Source organism: Pinus tabuliformis, chromosome 3_1 (genome assembly GCF_031772625.1).
Source record: "Pinus tabuliformis cultivar Carrire ecotype Pingquan chromosome 3_1, CPIR1, whole genome shotgun sequence".
NCBI classification, from domain to species: domain Eukaryota; kingdom Viridiplantae; phylum Streptophyta; class Pinopsida; order Pinales; family Pinaceae; genus Pinus; species Pinus tabuliformis.
Genome location: NC_142301.1, coordinates 287,474,165 through 287,497,066, shown reverse-complemented (window position 1 = coordinate 287,497,066; position 22,902 = coordinate 287,474,165).

Here is a 22,902-nt window from a genome sequence, read left to right as displayed (position 1 = left end):
GTCCTGAACTTCCGGAGCCGTTTTGAGGCCCTAAACGAGGTTTTTTTGGGAATTTGGGGCAACAGGGGTCCATGGAACGATGTTTCCTCCCAAAGTGGTAGTACTCGGATAGATCTTTCTAACGAGCTATTGTACGCGTCAAATGGAGATCGTATGCCAAAGTTACGACCCCGGGAAATTGATGTACCAATTTACCCAAACGGGGCCCACAATTTGGCGTTTCATCTTCTAGGGTTAGGCTTCAGGATGTGAAGGGTTTTCCATTGTTTCTCAACGATAAATAGGCCTTCAAGCCTCATTGTAATACAGTTCAGAACAGTTCAAAGGCATGTAGCCGCCACATCTCTTCTCAGAGATAAGCTACCATCGCCCAAGCTGGTTTATTTCCATTTCTGTTTGTAAACATATTTCAGTATTTTACAGAAATGAAATGAAGTATTATTTCCACTGCATATCTGTCTTTATGGTTATCTCTGTATTTTATTGCGTTCTTGTTTAAATCCGGATCAATCGCACCCTTTAGAAGGTAAGGAAGTTTCTTCTTCTGAAGTTATGTCCAGTAACTCTTATGACATTATCAAGTTTGTATTTAATGTTGTCAATTTAAATTCTAACACTCTATGCCTCCTATTTCTTTTAACATTTGAAATATTTAATTATAATGCCCATAATTGTTTGGTTTATTTCGGTGCATCTGTGAATGTCATGACATTATCCATTGCTAAGAAAATTAATGCTAAATGGGAAAATATTGATGCTTGAATCATACAACTAGAAAAATCATTAGTCCAAGAAATTAGTAAACTTAACAATGTCATTATTATTTTTTCATCAAATCATAGAGTTCAGCAGTGCATAAACATTTTTATTGTGGACATTCCCAAAGCCTATGGTACTTCTGAGTAGAGATTGGTCTAGCAAGCTACAAGGGAATTTATCAACAAACTCGACACATTTATGGATTCGTATAATGGAAGAAACAATTAGATTCAAGTAGAGAGTAAGCCTTATATGAAATATACCATGACACCACTTGAGGGACATAACGAGCTAGTTGGCTTTTCAGATGTCATTTTTAGAAGAAGAAAAAAAAAATCTGGAAGTAGATCACAGATATTATCTAGCATAGCCTTCACCCATACCACCAGATACACAATTGGAAGTCCTTCCTCAAAATCCAACTGGTGCAAATGACTCTTGTACAATAGATGTAAATAGTATTAGTGTAGGACATAACTCTATTATTGCTAGAATTTGGACATTGTATTTCAATGGTTCAAAGATGCAGGAGGGTTATAGAGCTAGTTTCATTTTAATAGACCTATGACATAAAAAATATATAATCACGTGTTGCTTGGAATTTGAGTGCACTAACAATGTTTTTGAATATGAAGCACTCGTTCTTGGTTTAAAGAAATCCATTGACCTCAAACTTGAAGCACTCAAAACAATAGGTGACTCGTAAATTGTTACACACCAAGTATGAAATACAATACAATTTGTGTCACCTAATCTTAGAAATTATCAACAAGAGGTATGGCATCTTATTTCACATTTACAAGCTTTTAACATTATTTTTGTTCCTCGAATTCATAATATTGTTGTTGATACATTAGCAAATATTGTTGCTAGGTTGTCACCTTTAAAGGATGGATTTTAAGTTGGTAGTACTCGGATAGATCTTTCTAACGAGCTATTGTATGCCTCAAATGTAGATCGTATGCCAAAGTTACGACCCCGGGAAATTGATGTACCAATTTACCCAAACGGGGCCCACAATTTGGCGTTTCATCTTCTAGGGTTAGGTTTCGAGATGTGAAGGGTTTTCCATTGTTTCTCAATGATAAATAGGCCTTTGAGCCTCATTTTAACACAGTTCAGAATAGTTCAGAGGCATGTAGCCACCACATCTCTTCTCAGAGATAAGCTACCATCGCCCTAGCTGGTTTATTTTCATTTCTGTTTATAAACATATTTCAGTATTTTACAGAAATGAAATGAAGTATTATTTCTGCTACATATCTGTCTTTATGGTTATCTCTGTATTTTATTTCGTTCCTGTTTAAATCCGGATCAGTGGTATCAGAGCGGTCTGCTTTTTCTCTGTTTTTCTTTGCATGTCCCCAACGAGGTCGGGATATAAGGAGTTAGGGCTTGAACTGGTCGAACCATTGCAAGACCAGCCTCACAAATCCTGACGGCCTCCCATGGCAGATGAGAAGAAAGACGAGGGGGCAGGAGATCCTATCAAAATCTTACTCGAAGAAGCGCTCGAGCGGCAAAGGAACGCGATGATGGATAGCTTTGCACAAATCCTTCAGCGGCTACCTAGAGGCGACGCATCGACTTCCAACAGCGACTCTGGAAATGCCACACTGTTTAAGGTACAAGTTAATTTTGAAATCCCCATCTTCGAGGGTCAAATAGACGCAGATGCCGTAGATAAATGGTTAAATCTGCTAGATGGGTATTTTTCTGTTCACGAATTTTCAAGTCGGGAAACGATTGTTTTCGCTCTTCTCAAAGCAGCCCCCCACGTCAAGGACTGGTGGGAAACCTACTGCGAGCAGAAGGATGAAAGTACAGACTCACTATTTTCAGCCGCACCCACTTGGAATGACTTCCGGGATGCCATCAAGGAGCAGTACTACCCTGTCGGAAGCTATGAGGACAAATACATCAAATGGACCACACTGCGGCAGGGACGAGACCAAGATGTGTCGGAGTTCACAAACATTTTTCATACCCTTCACACACAGTTGGGTATCAAAGATTCTGAGCTGCATCTGGTACTCAAATACCGCGGTTTCCTACACAGATACATCCAGGAAGAGATGGGGTTCTTGAACATCTCCTCACTCGGCACAGCATACCGATATGCTGTCAAAATCGAGCAAAAGTTCAAACAGAAGAAGCGAGACTTTGGATCTGCAAATCCGAAGCCCAAAGGACAAAGCCAAGGCGGGGTGACTCAAGACAACCCATTGAAGCCGCAAGAAAAGAACAACACCATGAAGCCGAAGAAGGACACAGGAAAGTGGTGTGAGTTCCACAAGAGTTCCACTCATAACACAAGTGAGTGTCGGACCAAGCAGTCGCTGGTGGCCTAGTTGAAGGCTTCTGAATCAGATGCATGTTCTGACCCTGAGCCAGAACCTGACAAGGGGAATGGCAAAGGGAAGCAGATCATTGATGCGGATCCCAGCGCCATTGTTGCCACCGCCAAGATCCAGAAAAATGAGCCTGAAAATCCAGAGGAAGGAGAGCGTCTTTTCCACTCACAGATGTGGGTGAAGGGTTCGCCGCTGCAATTCATTTTAGATAATGGCAACCAAAAGAACCTCATTTTAGCAGAGGTCGTGAAGCACTTGGGCCTACCGACTACACCGCACCCGCAGCCGTACAGTATCGGGTGGCTCCACGAAGGACGAGATCTGAAAGTTCGCCAGCAGTGCCGCCTTCCCTACAACATCAAACCCTTCACAGACGAGGTATTGTGTGATGTTACACCTCTGGATGTTTGTGATGTATTATTAGGCCAACCATACTTGTGGAGGTGACATGCTGTGTATGAGTCTAGGCCTCGTGCTGTCATTATTTCTTTGAATAATTCATTATACAGGATACCAGAGGTAGCCCCACCTACCGCCACATCTTTGATCACTACTAAGAAAGGCAGCAAGCTCATCTCCTAGACTAGGAAATTCATCTGTCTGGTTCACTCCCAAAGTAAGGGGAAGATTGTTGCTACATCCATGACCCCTGCAAAGGGTTCCTCCACGCAACAGTAGCAGCAAAGGGATATGGTCATGACAGAACACAGGAACAACTTCTCCTCACCCACAGGGGTACCACATAAGTTTCAGGTGGGCAACAAAGTTTGGTTACATCTGTAGAAAGAACGCCTTACAAGAGCCCATTAGAAGCTCCGACCACTCCGACATGGTCCTTACACCAGTACCAAGGCTACGGGAAACAATGCTTCGAAGCACAACATTCCTCCATTCCTTCACTTGCACCGAGTGTTCAATGTGGACCATCGCCGACCATGCTTCCCACCATTTCTGGTCACAATAGAGATTGCAGAACAGCTCACCAGAGACCCAACTCAGCAGAAGCTTCCTCATCTCAGGGAGGAACTCAACGCAATGGGGACCATTGCTTCATAAGGGGGGAGGAATGATCCAGGTGGATGCTGGTGGCCACCCACCTATCCCATTTGGACCCCCACAACTGTCTCTTTCAGCTTTTTCAGTTTCCTAAATTGTAGCACAATTTACTATTTTTAGCAGTTTTTCGGGTCCTGAACTTCCGGAGCCGTTTTGAGGCCCTAAACGACGTTTTTTTGGGAATCTGGGGCAACATGGGTCCATGGAATGATGTTTCCTCCCAAAGTGGTAGTACTCGGATAGATCTTTCTAACGAGCTATTGTACGCGTCAAATGGAGATCGTATGCCAAAGTTACGACCCCGGGAAATTGATGTACCAATTTACCCAAACGGGGCCCACAATTTGGCGTTTCATCTTCTAGGGTTAGGCTTCAGGATGTGAAGGGTTTTCCATTGTTTCTCAACGATAAATAGGCCTTCAAGCCTCATTGTAACACAGTTCAGAACAGTTCAAAGGCATGTAGCCGCCACATCTCTTCTCAGAGATAAGCTACCATCGCCCAAGCTGGTTTATTTCCATTTCTGTTTGTAAACATATTTCAGTATTTTACAGAAATGAAATGAAGTATTATTTCCGCTGCATATCTGTCTTTATGGTTATCTCTGTATTTTATTGCGTTCCTGTTTAAATCCAGATCAATCGCACCCTTTAGAAGGTAAGGAAGTTTCTTCTTCTGAAGTTATGTCCAGTAACTCTTATGACATTATCAAGTTTGTATTTAATGTTGTCAATTTAAATTCTAACACTCTATGCCTCCTATTTCTTTTAACATTTGAAATATTTAATTATAATGCCCATAATTGTTTGGTTTATTTCGGTGCATCTGTGAATGTCATGACATTATCCATTGCTAAGAAAATTAATGCTAAATGGGAAAATATTGATGCTTGAATCATACAACTAGAAAAATCATTAGTCCAAGAAATTAGTAAACTTAACAATGTCATTATTATTTTTTCATCAAATCATAGAGTTCAGCAGTGCATAAACATTTTTATTGTGGACATTCCCAAAGCCTATGGTACTTCTGAGTAGAGATTGGTCTAGCAAGCTACAAGGGAATTTATCAACAAACTCGACACATTTATGGATTCGTATAATGGAAGAAATAATTAGATTCAAGTAGAGAGTAAGCCTTATATGAAATATACCATGACACCACTTGAGGGACATAACGAGCTAGTTGGCTTTTTAGATGTCATTTTTAGAAGAAGAAAAAAAAAAACTGGAAGTAGATCACAGATATTATCTAGCATAGCCTTCACCCATACCACCAGATACACAATTGGAAGTCCTTCCTCAAAATCCAACTGGTGCAAATGACTCTTGTACAATAGATGTAAATAGTATTAGTGTAGGACATAACTCTATTATTGCTAGAATTTGGACATTGTATTTCAATGGTTCAAAGATGCAGGAGGGTTATAGAGCTAGTTTCATTTTAATAGACCTATGACATAAAAAATATATAATCACTTGTTGCTTGGAATTTGAGTGCACTAACAATGTTTTTGAATATGAAGCACTCGTTCTTGGTTTAAAGAAATCCATCGACCTCAAACTTGAAGCACTCAAAACAATAGGTGACTCGTAAATTGTTACACACCAAGTATGAAATACAATACAATTTGTATCACCTAATCTTAGAAATTATCAACAAGAGGTATGGCATCTTATTTCACATTTACAAGCTTTTAACATTATTTTTGTTCCTCGAATTCATAATATTGTTGTTGATACATTAGCAAATATTGTTGCTAGGTTGTCACCTTTAAAGGATGGATTTTTAGTTGAAATCATTTATAAGCCATTCATGCCTGATAATATTACTAACTTTCATTTTTTTAATGACAACCATTAGATACTCAACTTTATGGCGAACATTAATGTATTCAAGGATGAAATTATTGATTAAGATGAGCACAAAAAATCATTACAAGGGTCAGTTCAAGCAATAAAGTAAACCCCATACCCAAGGGTGTCATATCATTAAAAAATTTGTATGACCTAAAAAATTGGTTCAAGGAACCAGTTAATGCAAAGACTCATAGCTCCATAATTTCGTGCAAACAAGAGAATCTCAGTAGGAAATAAGATATTAAGAATGTAAATCTTGATACTTGTTGCACACCTTGAGAGCGGAAAGCTCTTATCCATATTTTTAAACAATATCGAGATGTGTTCACATGGATGTACGATGATCTAAAAACTTATGATATGTGAATAATACAGCATGTGATTTCCATTAAGGAAGGGGTTAATCCTTTTTAGTATAAATTGAGAAAATTTCACCACATGGTTGAACCACTCATTTAAAAAGAATTAATAAAATTGTTGGATGCTTTAATCATATTTAAAGTTTTTCATTCGACATGGGTCTCTAATCTAGTTTCGGTTAGAAATAAGTCTGGGGAAATACACCTATGTGTTGATTTTCATAATTTGAACTAGTCCTCGGACATGGATAGCTACCTTGTGTCTTCTATGGAAAGAATTATTCAAACAATATCATGGTTGAATACGTTCTCGTTGTTGGATGGTTTTATTGGCTACTACTAAATTCTAGTAGTGGAACTCGACAGACACAAAACCACTTTCAAGACTAAGTTGGGTACTTTTGCCTTCAAAAGAATGTCCTTTGGACTTATTAATGTAGGATCCACATTACAATGAGCTATGGACATCAAATTTTTTGGTTTTATTGGACAAAGTGTTGTGGTCTACTTAGATGATGCGACAATATTTTCAAAGAAAATATCTTATCACCTACATCATCTAAGGAAGATTTTTGAGCTATGTCACAAATGCAAGATATCTCTTACTCCTAAGAAGAGCATCTTCACAATGTCTGACGATAATTTCTTGGTCCATATTATCACAAAGAATGGGATTAAAGTGGACCCAGAGCGGGTCAAGGCTATTACTCAGATTCCGTTTGCAGTGAGCAAGAAATTCATGCAATCTTTCCTAGGGAAAATCAACTTCCTTCACAAGTTCATCTCAAACTATGTACAAATATTAAAACCATTACAAGAGATGATTAAGAAGGATGTAATATATAAATGGGATAAAAGGGAAAAGGATGCCTTCACCCATATCAAGCAAGCAGTTTTCGAACCTCTAGCACTATATAGTCCATATTTCGGCAAAGATTTCTTGTTGTATACTTTCGCTTTTGACACTTTTCTTGTAGTTTTTCTCACACAAAATGATGATTAAGGTAATGAATGGCCCATATCATTAATGAGAATCGTCTTACAAGAACATTAATTAAATTATCCCACCATTGATAACTAAGCATATGGAATGTATAAGGCGGTGAAACACTTCAGGCCTTATCTCCTGAAAAATCATGTTATTATCTTTGTGCCTCACCCAGCGGTCAGACCATTGTTTTTTAAAAAATAGCTAGGTGAAAGAAGAGAAAACTGAAGTACAAGATTTCAAGAATACTATCTTGAATTCAAGAAATTTCACATGATAAAAGGCTATGTTATATGCTAGTTAGTGACAAAAGCATTCAATACACCAAAAGATGATTCTTCTAGATGGGAGTAGGAAATCGAGATGTATAATATTGAACAAGCTACCCCCACTGACACACCCACCTCTTGGTATGCAGATATGTAATAGTATCTTGACCACAGTACCTTTCCTTCACACTTATCGGTGAGACAAAAGAGAGATATTTGACTTAAAGATTTATCATATCAATTGGTACATGGAGTGCTTTTTTGGAAGCATGATAATGGGGTCCTGCTCAGATGTCTGGAAGCACCTGATTCAAAAAGGGTATTATGATACATTCATGACAAACTAGTTGGTGGAGATTATGTAGGTGATACTACTTCACACAAAATCATGTGAATTGGTTACTATTGGCCCATGCTTTTCAAGGATGCTCATGCTTATTCCTGCAAATGTCCAATTTGTCATAAATGTGCTTGTCATGATAGAAAGTCAGATGCCCCATTGTAGCTTATTGCTATATAAGAGCCTTTCCAGCAATGGGTACTGGATTTCATTGGTGAAATGTTTCCACACTCATTGAAGCAACACCAATATATCCTAAATGCTACAGATTATTTCACACGGTGGAAAAAGGTTGTTCCTCTAAAACAAGTGAATGAACAGGAATTCATCAATTTCATCAGATAGAACATCATTAAGAGGTTTTTCATTCCTACGTCACTTGTTTTTTATAATGAAACTTATTTTTCATCACTTTAACTATACTATTTTTCATTAGAGAATGGCATTATTTTGAAACATTCATCTAACTATTATCCACAAGGTAACGATCTTGTTGAATGAACCAATAAAAATATGATCCACATTATCAAGAAAATTGTTTACTCTGTTGGGTTGTGTTATATTATTTTCACGGGGATCTGGAAGAAGAGATCTACATGAAGCAACTTGAAGGCTTTTCGGTGAAGGGTAATAAAGAATTGATATGCAGGTTTAAAAAGTCTCTGCATGGGTTAAAACAGTCACCAAGGATGTGGTATTAGAAATTTGATACATTTATACGGGGACTTGGCTTCACCAAAAGCAAATCAGATCATTGTGTGTATTTTAAATTAATTGGTGACCATGTTATTTATTTGGTCTTATATGTGGATGATATGTTGTTGGCTGGAAATGACAAAGCAATTATCCAGGATTTGAAGACCAAATTGTCCTCCAAATTCGACATGAAAGATCTTGGTGCTGAAAACTATATTTTGGGCATGGAAATTAAAAGCAATAGGGCAAAGAGGAATCTCTAATTAAACTAGAGGAAGTATGTCGAGACAATACTGCATAGGTTTAATATGTAGGATGGTAAACCGATGAAAGTTCATGTTCCTGTAGGTGTAAATTTATCTGTTGAACTGTGTCCCAAGACACAACAAGAGGAAGAGGACATGTCTCGTGTTCCATATGCAAGTGCAGTCGGTAGCCTGATGTATGTGATGGTTTGCACTAGACCAGACATTTCACATGTAGTGGGAGTATTGAGTAGGTTTATGTCAAAACCAGGGAAGGAGCATTGGACAACAATGAAGCAATTTTTCAGGTATTTGCATGGCACTAGTGATTATGGTTTGTGCTACCAAGGAAGACCAGGATTGGATAGGATTTTGGATATTCATGGCTTTGTTGATGCAGACTGGGCTGGAGATCTGGAATAGAGAAGTTCTACAAGTGGGTATATGTTTAACCTATTTGGAGGTGCAGTCAGTTGGATGAGTAAGAAACAATTTGTAGTGGCACTATCAACTACAGAAGCAGAATACATGGTAGCCACTCATGCAAGCAATGAAGCAATTTGGTTGCAGAGATTGTGTACAAGTATGGGGTTAGTACAGGGAGCTATAAGGATAGATTGTGATAGCTAAAGTGCAATTTTCTTGGCAAAGAACCCTGCTTATCATTCAAGGACAAAGCGCATTGATGTTCAGTATCACTTTGTGAGGGATATGATACAAGACAAAAGGGTGTTGCTGGTAAAGGTGGAAACTTTGAAGAATACTGCAAATGCCTTGAAAAAATCTGTGAGCTCTGAGAAGTTCTCTTGGTGTAGAGAAACAATGGGCATTGCAGGGCTAGATAAATGACTAAGCTCTCATGTAGCCCCCTCTAGAAAGAAAACAACAAGTGGGAGAATGTTGGATTATGTTATATTCTTTCCATGACTAGCCCCAGTAGTTAAACCAGGGGGATAGGGGGGGCCGGAAGCCCCCCCTATACGGGGGGTTTGAGGGGGGCAGTAGCCCCCCTGTACGGGGTCCGGGGCAGCGCCCCAGGGAAAAAACATTGGACCCATGGTTTTGTGCATGGTTTCCGCACATGGTTTTGGACGCGATGGTTTTTCAGTCCATGGTATTGGATGCTTCAACATGTATATATATGTATTGTAACATTGAAAGGAACATAATGAAAAATAAATCTGGTAGTCCCGGTTTTGGGATCCAGGGGAAAATCTTTGTGTATATTTGTTTTATGTTATGCTCTCGCTATTGTTTATTTTCTATTTTTTAGAATTCATATGCAATTAATTTATGTAAAGGTTAAAACCTACATACTTTGAACAAAAGAACTAACATAATGCTTTGGTGAATGCTTTATGGGTTGACTGTGCTATACCTAAACCCTCTCTTAAAAATTCCCCTTATTTTCTCGTATATGGAAAAGAAGTCATCCTATCTCTGAACATATACCTCTCGACCCTCCAAATTTCTCAAGAGTCTTGGGGGAAACCATATTTTATGGTTCAAAGTAGGATAGACAATCTTTTGAAGTTACAAGAAGAAAGGAGGAAAGCAAAAGAAAAAATTTCGATTCATCGGATTTGTATCAAGCAATGGTTTGATAAGAATTCTATAGGGAATAAGGAGTTCAGTATGTGAGACATAGTATTGAAGTGGGATGAGGCCCATGAAGAGAATGGGAAACACACTAAATTCCAGTCCTTGTTGATCACACCATTTGTAGTTCATGACAAACTTGGCCACCACACTTATCATCTCTAATCTTTGGATGGGAAGATGGATTATATTCCTGTCAATGGCCATGAACTCAAGAAATATTTTCAATAGAAGTCTAGGGTTGTGCCCCTACCCTATGTACATGTTTATTTTCATAAATTTAGTTTTTTTGTTTTTTGAGTCATTTCATTGTTTTTTTTTTGTCTTTGTGAATAAAAATTTTTGTGAAAGATTTTTTTTTGGTTCCAATGCATGTGGAAAATTTGAAAAGGACCTTGTGACACTACAACATTTAGCTAACTTTCAGTCCTTCTTCTGTTTCTTGCCTCATACCCTTCATTAAATGATGTTTCAACAAAAAATATGATCCATCCATGAGGAAATCCTTGTATAGGTTCACGGTACCCATATCTATTCTAGGAAACTCACTCCTAAGTTTAGTTATTTATGACTTGGTGATTCACATGTTCATCCAATTGAGTCAAGAAGGGCAACGAAAAATTGATAGCGATTATGTTAACATAATAAGTATATATATAACCATATCTGAATGAAAACACTCTTATGCTCTCAATAATTTGGGATCCCTCTCCTATGGTGATATAAACACCAATAAAATGCCAATGAGCATAAAGAAAGAAAAAAAAATAAAGATAAAATATTAGAAAGGCTTTCTGCACAGAGAGGTGAAGCAAGTATCTTCGTCGGCGTACTAAATATATATGCTAGAAACGAAGTGGTTTTTTCATTCCTATACTGACTCTGTTGGGGTACTAAACATGCTCGTTGGCAGTTGAGCAATGTTGGAGATGAATACTAAAGACTCTGGTTGTTTTAAACTCGCAATTATATTACCCTTATCCCAGTTCAAAACTATTGTGATATAGCTAGATTTATGAATGTGTTTAACTAATAAATGGATGGAGGGACTATATCTATTTCAAGGTTAAGAGGGAAAACTAGAGTAATCCATGTGATGAATCAATACTTCCTGAGGAACTAGACCCTACACATAAAGTTATACCAAGGTAGAAAAGCTAGATTTCTACCAATGTGTCACCAAATGTTGACTCTACTACAACACCCTCCAAAATGTTGCCCTACATCCAGATTTTGGAGCCTACTTTGACCCTATGAGCCATCATTTCTAGTAGAAAGGGACATTCCATGTATATCCTCTAAATTTTCAAGTTCCTTTGTTAAAAAACATAAGCGTCAACTTTTGGCATGGGAAGTGTCACATGTTGTGAAAACATAGTTATGGTTTGTTGTAAGAGGAAACTTTGGTATTGATGGGTCCTATTTATCATATAGATATGTGTTAGATTCATTCCAAAAGTTTTATGCATCATCTTACTAGTTTCATTGTTGTTGTCGCGCAGTGTATCCTAAGTGTCGCACTTGGAGGAGAATGTTATTTTTTCGTCGCATTAAGGGGATCATGTTGATTTTGAGTGTTGAGTGTTCAACATTGTGTCTTCGATTGTTATGAGTATGTGATCATGTTCAAGTCCTACCTTGGTTTCATATCTACCTTACTGATCCCACACATAAGGAAACTCTGAAATATTTCATGCTAGACAAACCTAGACTCATTCTGACCCTTTGAACTATGGATCATGCAACTGCAAGCCTCAGCCTACATCCCTTCCTCTTGGAACTACACAATGCACAATAATATGTTAGAAAATTATATATTACGGAGCAATGGAACACATAAAATATTGCAGAAATATAAGCACAGAAAACGCACAAAACAAGAGAGACACAGATATACGTGGTTCACCCAGTTTGGGCTACGTCCACCCCGAACAGCCAGTCCTTCCTTTCTATTATCCAGCAAAATGAAGAGATACAACCTACAGCAAAACCACTGTAATATCCTATGTTTTCTCTCACAGTCTCACCTCTATGTTTCTCGCTCACCGAATACACATCTATGTCACAGCCTCAAATACAATGCCCTCATATAAAGAGAGGGGTTGCCTTCTAGGGAAAAAAACCCTAAACTAAACATAAGTTCTACCGTCAGATCATCCGCCTAATGAACGGCCCAGATTGACTAGAAATTACTATACTTTTACAAGGCAATTTTACAGCTGTTTTTAGCTTCGGGGGCGCTGCCCCCGAAACCCCCCGCCAGGGGGGGGCTCCATAAAGTCGCTGTCGCCCCCCCTGGACCCCCCACGGCAGCGATTATTTTATGGGCGGCATTGCCGCCCCATTTTGAACTGGGGTCCAATATGCCGGTACTATAGAAGATAATCAGGCTCCACACCCAACAATCTCCCACTTGGAGACTGATTGTAGCAACTCCACCGCTGCTCCATTTGCTGGACAATGACTCCTCTTTGGACCTGGTTGTTTCTCATCTTCATCGTCATCCTTGAAGACCAACTGAAACTGAGCATATTCTCAGTTTCTCCCTGGTTACAACTTTTGTTAGCATATCTGCAGGGTTCTGGCTAGTGTGTATCTTTTCCAACTTCAACTCTCCATCTTCCAACACTGATCGTATGAAATGGTACTTGAGCTGTATGTGTTTTGTCCTGGAATGAAATGCTGAGTTCTTTGCAAGATGAATGGCACTTTGACTATCACTGTATAACGTGCCCATATCATGCTCCTTACCCAATTCACCCATAAACCTTTGTAACCAAATCATTTCTTTACTAGCCTCTGTAGCAGCAACATACTCTGCTTCTGTTGTTGAAAGTGCAACAACACTTTGGATTTTTGAAACCCAACTGACAGCTGTTCCTCCAACAGTAAATACATATCCTGTAGTACTCCTCCTGTTATCTCTGTCACCTGCCATATCTGCATCAACATATCCTTGTAGGGATATGTTTGAACCACCAAAGCATAATGCCTGATTTGTGGTACCTCTCAAATATCTGAGAATCCATTTCACTGCCATCCAATGTTCCTTTCCTGGATTGTTCATGTACCTGCTTACAACTCCCACTGCATGTGCAATATTAGGCCTTGTGCAGACCATTGCATACATTAAACTTCCAACTGCTGATGCATATGGAACTTTAGACATATAATCCATGTCTTCTTGGGTCTTTGGGCACATTTCTTTGCTAAGTTTGAAATGGCTAGCAAAAGGTGTACTAACTGGTTTTGCATTTTCCATGTTAAATCTTTTCAACACCTTTTGTATGTACTCATTCTGAGACAATGTTAATTTTCTATTTTTCCTGTCTCTAGTTATTCTCATACCAAGGATTTGTTTTGCAGCACCCAAATCCTTCATTGCAAATGAATTTGCCAATTTTCTTTTGAGCACATTTATTTCCTGCATGTTAGATCCTGCAACAAGCATGTCATCTACATACAATAACAATATAATATAGCTGCCATCATTTTGTTTTTTCAGATAAACACAATGATCAGAGTGACATCTAGTATAACCTTGTTCAAACATAAACTTGTCAAATTTTAGATACCACTGCCTTGGAGCCTGTTTTAAACCATACAAGCTCTTCTTCAATCTGCACACAAGTTTCTCCTTCCCTTTCACCTCATATCCTTGTGGCTGCTGCATATATATCTCTTCCTCCAAATCCCCATGGAGAAAGGTTGTCTTTACATCTAACTGCTCAAGATGCAAATCTTCAGCTGCTACAAGACTTAAAATAGTTCTGATTGAAGTCATTTTAACAACAGGAGAAAATATTTCATCAAAATCAATACCTTTCTTCTGTGCAAACCCCTTCACCACAAGTCTAGCTTTGTACCTTTGCTTTCCTCCATCTTCTTCCTTCAGCCTGTAAACCCATTTATTCTTCAATGTAGTTTTTCCTGTAGGCAACCTGACTAAATCCCAAGTCTGGTTATGCATTAAGGAGTCCATCTCTTCTTCCATGGCTACCTCCCACTTCTTCTTGTTTTCAACCTGCATTGCTTCTTCATAACATTCAGGTTCACCGGAATCAGTCAACAATAAATAATATAATGAAGGAGAGTATCGTTCAGGAGGTCTACCTATCCTGGTAGATCTTCTAACACCACTTTCAGGTGTTTGGGGTGCCTGTTGCTGTTGTGGTGGTTGTTGTTGTTGTGGTTGCTGATTATTATTATTTTCAGGCACCTTTACCTTTTCAGTGATTTCATCAAGGACTGCGTATTCCTTGTTTTCCTTTTCCTGTTTCTTTTCCTGCAACTGATTCTTATACAATACCTTTTCATTGAATATTACATCTCTGCTCCTAATGATTTTGTGATTTTCGTAATCATATAAGCGATAACCAAAATCATTAACACCATATCCAATAAAGGTACATTTCTTTGACTTTGCCTCAAGCTTTGTTCTATTTTCTTTATCAATATGGACAAAGGCCTCACAACCAAAAGGCTTTAAAATAGAGTAGTTTACCTTTTTACCTGTCCATTCTTCCTCTGGAACACCACCATCCAAGGAACTTGAAGGTCCTCTGTTTATTAAATAAACAGCAGTATCTACAGCATCTGCCCAAAACTGTAAAGGCAATCCTGCATGCAATCTCATGCACCTTGCACGCTCCATGATTGTTCTGTTCATCCTTTCTGACACACCATTTTCTTGTGGTGTTCTTGGAACTGTCTTCTCTCTGCGAATTCCATGCTCTGAACAATACCTATCAAACTCTTTGCTGCAATATTCACCTCCATTGTCTGATCTAAGACACTTTAATTTCTTTCCTGTCTCAATCTCAACCAAAGCTTTCCATTTCTTGAAAGTATCGAATACATCAGATTTATTCTTAATACAATAAATCCAAGTTTTTCTAGTTGCATCATCAATAAAGGTAACATAATAACGAGAGCCACCGAGAGATGATACCTGAGCAGGTCCCCATACGTCTGTATGCACAAGCTCTAATTTTTCGTTCTTCTTTTCTTTCCCAACTCTGAGAAATCTGACTCTCTTCTGTTTTCCATAAATGCAGTTCTCACAGAAATCCAAATCAACATTCTTCAAACCTGGCAACAAATTCCTTGAGTGAAGAATCTTCATCCCTTTTTCACTCATGTGTCCGAGCCTATGATGCCATAATGCTGCATCTGCTCCTTTGGAAGTCAAAGCATTAACAGAGTTAGAAATACCATTGCATAAATACAATGTACCAACCTTTTCACCTTTTGCTATTACCAGGGCTCCTTTTGTGACCTTCCAAGCTTTATCTGTGAAAGTTGTCACACAACCTTCACTGCCTAACTGCCCTGTTGAAATCAGATTTTTCTTTAGATCTGGAACATGCCTTACCTCCTTTAGTAGCCATTGGTTTCCATTCTGCTGTTTTACAAGAACCTTACCCATTCCAACAATTTTACAGGGTTTGTCATCACCCAGATGAACTTGTCCAAAATCTCCTTGAACATAGTCATAAAAGTATTTCTTTTCAGGTGTGGCATGGAATGAGGCCCCTGAATCTACCACCCAGGAATCAGTAATATTTTCAAAAGAAAGAATCAAAGCATCTTGTAACACCTCACCTGTCACATTCGCTTCATGATTGTTTTCTTGTTGTGCATCTCCTTCCTTTCCCTTCCGAGATCTACAGTCTTTCTTTAGGTGTCCTTTCTTTCCACATTTCCAGCACACTATCCCCGATCTGGACTTGGATCTGCCTTTCCTTGATTTACTGCGATATCCTGAGCTCTTTCCTCTTTCCATTTTTCTTCCTCTAGACTCTGCACTCAAAGCATTTCCCGATGTCTCACCGGAGCTTCTCCGTCGCATTTCCTCGCTAAGGATAGCACCGACAACATCATCAAACTTTAAAGTACTAGACCCAGAAACAGAGTTGCTGATGGCCATTACCAAACCATTCCAGCTTTCTGGTAATGAGCACAAGAATAATAGAGCTCTAACTTCATCATCAAAGTTTACCCCTACAGAACTTAACTGACTTGTAACTGTATTAAAATCATTTAAATGGCTTGCAACAGATCCACCTTCCGACATATTCATATTAAATAACCGTTTCATAAGAAATACCTTGTTTGAGGCCGAGGGTTTTTCATATAGTTTCGATAACGTCTGCATCAAACCCTCTGTCGTGGTTTCCTTCGAAATGTTGAAGGCGACTGACGCAGCAAGGCACAACCGTATTGTTCCGAGTGCCTTTCTATCGAGAAGGTTCCATTCTTCGTCTTTCATACCCGTCGGCATCTTTGTTTTTCCGCCCAATGGTAGGTATAGATCTTTCTGATACAGATAGTCTTCCATCTGCATCTTCCACAGCGAGAAGTTTTGGCCGTTAAATTTCTCGACCCTAAACTTACCATCTTCCGCCATTGCTCCCACTCGAACCAGGAACCCTTCTTTCCTGCGAGTTTATCAGCCAAATAGACCTTCGGCTCTGATACCAGTTGTTAGAAAATTATATATTACGGAGCAATGGAACACATAAAATATTGCAGAAATATAAGCACAGAAAACGCACAAAACAAGAGAGACACAGATATACGTGGTTCACCCAGTTTGGGCTACGTCCACCCCGAACAGCTAGTCCTTCCTTTCTATTATCCAGCAAAATGAAGAGATACAACCTACAGCAAAACCGCTGTAATATCCTCTGTTTTCTCTCACAGTCTCACCTCTATGTTTCTCGCTCACCGAATACACATCTATGTCACAGCCTCAAATACAATGCCCTCATATAAAGAGAGGGGTTGCCTTCTAGGGCAAAAAACCCTAAACTAAACATAAGTTCTACCGTCAGATCATCCGCCTAATGAACGGCCCAGATTGACTAGAAATTACTATACTTTTACAAGGCAATTTTACAGCTGTTTTTAGCTTCGGGGGCGCTGCCCCCCGGCAGCGATTATTTTACGGGCGGCGTTGCCGCCCCATTTTGAACTGGGGTCCAATATGCCGGTACTATAGAAGATAATCAGGCTCCACACCCAACATAATAACCTCCAAAGGTTGCACATTGTGCAGTCATAGTGCTCAAGAACAACCTCTTGCTCACCAAAACTACACAATCTTGCTTCCCAGCTAATCACTTTATATGCATTGTGCAATCTCAATCAGTAGTCTGCCTCCATGAATTTTGCAACTATGTGATATTATGGCACAGTGTCCCTCCTAAACTATGCATTGCGTACTTACAGTGGGAAATACTACCTCATTGTGACTCTCAATTGTGTATTATTGCTTCTCAAACCTCCAATGGTTGTTTATTACGTAGTCACAAGCACCAATCCCTCACTCCTATCCTCTGGAACTACGCACTATGCAATCCCTAAGCCTTCCTCCCTATCAAGTACCCAGTTCCAGCTCAATCCATGGTTTTCAAGAAGCAAACTAGACTAGGATATTTCCATACTAATGTCATATTTTCATGTATATTTGATTTGTAGGTACTATATCTTGACATGATAGGATGATTCTTGGAGAGAAGGAGAAGGAGACTATGCTAAAAGATACTTATGAAGTTGTGAAGACAAGATTATCGTTGAATGAGAAGATGAAGGGACACTAGTTTGTGACAGAAGCAGGAAGATCAAGATCATAGTGAAGACTCCCTATATTCAAGCCTTATGGAGGAGGAAGAGGAAGATCATGTGTCAACTTTTATGAAGACACAACAATAGAAATAAGGAGAGAGGCTTGACATTACCACATCACCATCAAGTCCATGTCATTAGTGTCGAGTCATGTCTTGTCAAAGAGTCATATGTGTAATCATGTGCCACATCATTTGTGGATGAAATTATCTAATTTTCAATCAAATGAGAAATGTAAAGTAAAGTGGAATTTCAAGAGTCACCTATAGAATGTTAAAATTCATGTAAAATTCAAAGGGTCTCATGATATTTTGAAAAGTCATATGGAAGCTTAAGAGTCATGAGGGGAGTCCAGGAGTCACAAGGGAGGTGGACAGTCACCTAATTTGTTATATATACACCCTCATAGCTCAAGAAAAGGACTTTTCACCTTGGCTTCTCCTACTAGGTATTAGAGAGGAAGATACTTTTTTTTAGAGAGAAAGCGGTATCTCTAATGCTGCACTATTGGAGCTAGTGGTGTTTAATGTATCAATGTATCCTTGAAATTTCACTTAATACCTAAAGCTCATTTAGCTAACACTTTTTCATGCATATATCATAAATTTTGTAATACTATTCTTTGAACTATTGTGGTATATGTTGTTGTTATCTTTTACTAAATAAATTGAACTATTTCAGTGGCTTTGGTGCTCATCTTATTGAATGTTGGTTGTACTAGTTTTAACGATCGTTACTTCTATGTGAACTATTTTGCTAGATGATTAATGATTCTTTCATATATATGATTATGTGTATTTATTAGATTAGTAATATACCTTTTCTCTTAAAGAATCACTTTAATTTCCCTTTGGTGAAAAAACATTGATACATTTTACAATTGAACATTTCACGAGGCATACTTGTCCATTCAAAGGTACATGTACATTTCTCTCTTGTGCTAACTATTGCAACCAAGGAAAATATATAAGAACAATGGCAGTCAGGCTATATTTTTGGAAGGGAACCTATACCAAATGGCATGAGGACTAATTGAGACTTTGCAACAAGGAGACCCCCTTGCATTTTTTCAAGTTCCAACATCGTCAACGCAGGGGCATCTACATCAAGCATAGCATGGGATGTCAGACAAAACACCAGGGAAATGGGTGAAGAAAAGAAGAAAAAATAAGATGAATAGGCTTCTTAGAGGATGAGAAATATTTTCCATAATTAGGTATGATGAGCCTCCAAATTAGATACAAATTAAGGCCCATGTAAGCTTTCCTAGGTGTTGTCGCTGCTACAACACCCTTCAAAATATCAATAAATTTAAAATTTTGGAGCCTACTCAACTGTCACATCAAGTGTCACCTTGGTTTTCAAGTATGATATCGAGTCATTTTATGTGTCTCAAGTGTTCTTTATCATTCTCAAGTGTCATCACATTGATTAGAACATATTTAGTGCATTTCATAGTCATGAAACCTTTGTTTGTTACAAAAATGACACTTTTGGTTGCAATCGCACACACTTTGTCCATTATACTTGGGGAGTGTTTTTAAACTGGAATTTTGATGTCTATTTATCATTGTTTACGTCCTTCTAAATTGTATTTAAGAGTCGGTATGTGTCACACATGATTTTATGTCTAAGCTCATCAATTCTTCCCCTTGTTCTATCTTCCACACTGTTATCACCAGAAAATTATCACCTAGCTATTTCTAACTAGATGGATCGAAATACACCATGTAGGATTAATTTTACCATAGTAGAATCACTTTCACTGTGGAAAACAATTTATTAAACCACTTTGATTAAATTATTTTCAGATTTAAATCTAAAAACCCATTAGAAAAATTAAATAAATAATTATTTATTTAATTTTATCTAGGAATAAGTATTAAATAACTATTTAAATAATTATTCCTTGTCACATTTCACTAAATCCCTTAGGAATAATTAAATAAATCACTATTTATTTATTATTCCTTATTTCTATTATTGGAATAATTGTTAAATCACTATTTAATAATTATTTAAATTTCACACCATTCTTAATCCTCGCGAAATAATTAATAAATCATTTTATTTGTTAATTTTTTTATAAATAAAGATATTTAACCATTTTAAATATCTTTTCCCTCTCGAATCAATATAATAAAGTATTTCAAGCAGTTAGATATTGATTTGGTCAATATTATTTTATTATTCTCCATTTTCGAGATTAACTCAATACTTTGTTATAAATAGGAGGGTTTTTCATTCATTCTTCACCATGATCATAATCATCGTCACCATTATCGAATTTTTTCTTTTGAGCTCCCATATGAGTTCTCCACATTTTTTCTGGGTTTTTCACATATTGAGAGAGAATATCATTTGTTGAAGCATCAAGGACATCAAAGGACCCATCCCACGGAGGGGGAATTACAGACCCTTTTATAGATCTCCTTCAACAGATGTTTTTAATAAAGAATTTATTCAATTAAAGTTTTTCCATTTGGGTTATTGCATTGGATATATTTATTGTTTTTTTGTTTTGGATCACCTATATTTTTGTTACAGGTTTTCCATTTTTATTACAAATCTAAATCATAAGCAACCATCAAATTTTTGTTAGGGTCACTTGTCACCTAGTGACTTAAGTGAAGTGTTTTTGGTACACCTTCTAAGAAATTTCACACTAATACATACTTAGACAAGTTTTGGTTGCAATTTGAACCCATTATGGCTAGGAGTGAAAAAGTGCGCTCTCAATCCTTGAGCAAGAATCCTTCATTCTTCGAAAGTGCACCCGCACCTCCAAAAGAGCATAGCGCACTCCTAAGCATCATTCCCCTTCCTCATTTCGAACTGCACCCTCAAAACCAAGTCTTCCTTTGAGCTCATTCCTTTGAAGCGAATAAGTGTGCCCTCCTTGAGCACATGAGCAGACTTTGAAGACTCAAATCCTAAAACCTTCAGCCTTCAGCAATGTGCCCTATGCCCTCCTTGGCCCTTTTGAGTGCATGAGCACACCCTAAATACCTGAAGCCTCATCCTTCATCCTTCGACACTATTCTTTGCACCCTCCTTTGCCTTCCTTAGTACATGAGCGCATCCTAAATCCTCAAAGCCTTTCCCTTCAGCCTTCAAATTTGCGCCCTTCATCCTTTGGACATGTACCTTGCACCCTCGCTTGAGTTTCTCTCTCCCCTTTTGAGAACATGGACGCATCCTGAAGCCCCAAAGCTTTCGAAGTGCTTCCTTGCACCTAGAATACCTCCTTTCTCTTCCTAAGTGCACTTTTAAGACCATGCATGAAACATGTTCGAAGTAGGATATTTTTTAGGCTGATATTTACTTTCCATGATTGGTTGTAGTTATAGGTATTTTAGGAACAACATGGAAAGGATGCATGAAGAAGATCATTCAAAGGAGGCATTTAAGAATTAAGAACAAATTGAAGTCTTGATGATAGAAGCACCCTAAAGAATCCATAAGATCAAAGACTCTTTGAAGGGTGAAGACATCAACAGCCGTAAGCTACATCTGAGGGAAAAGACACGAGTGGTAGCCATGTCACCTATTGAAGAAATTCCATGTCATCAATCACTATGAATCCCAGTCATCACAATGGTTCACGTAATGATGTGGAAGTTATGATGTAATTATTTAATCATAGTAAAGACAAATAAGTGGAATTCCAAGAATCATGTATGGAAAAAAGAGCCCTACACATGAGCAGCTTTGAAGACTCATCCTTCAGCCTTCGAATGTGCCCTATGCCCTAGTGCATGAGCTAAATTGCCTCATCCTTCATCCTTCGACACTATTTTGCACCCTCCTTTGCCTTAGTACATGAGCGCATCCTAAAGCCTCAAAGCCTTTCCCTTCAGCCTTCAAATTTGCGCCCTTCATCCTTTGGACATGTACCTTGCACCCTCGCTTGAGTTTCTCTCTCCCCTTTTGAGAACATGGACGCATCCTGAAGCCCCAAAGCTTTCGAAGTGCTTCCTTGCACCTAGAATACCTCCTTTCTCTTCCTAAGTGCACTTTTAAGACATAAAGTATATATATATATATATATATATATATATATATATATATATATATATATATGTATATATGTATGTATGTATGTATGTATGTATGTATGTATGTATGTATGTATGTATGTATGTATGTATGTATGTATGTATGTATGCATGCATGAAACATGTTCGAAGTAGGATATTTTTTAGGCTGATATTTACTTTCCATGATTGGTTGTAGTTATAGGTATTTTAGGAACAACATGGAAAGGATGCATGAAGAAGATCATGAAAAGAAGGGAGTCAAAGGAGGCATTTAAGAATTAAGAACAAATTGAAGTCTTGATGATAGAAGCACCCTAAAGAATCCATAAGATCAAAGACTCTTTGAAGGGTGAAGACATCAACAGCCGTAAGCTACATCTGAGGGAAAAGACACGAGTGGTAGCCATGTCACCTATTGAAGAAATTCCATGTCATCAATCACTATGAATCCCAGTCATCACAATGGTTCACGTAATGATGTGGAAGTTATGATGTAATTATTTAATCATAGTAAAGACAAATAAGTGGAATTCCAAGAATCATGTATGGAAAAAAGAGCCATAGAAGTCCAAAAGACATGTATTACTAAGAGTCATATGCAATTCCAAAAGTCATTTGGAAATCCAAAGGTTCTATAAGTCCAAAGGTCATTAGAATTTGGAAAGTCAAGAGTCATGAGGATATGAAATTTCATTCCTCAAGTTATAAA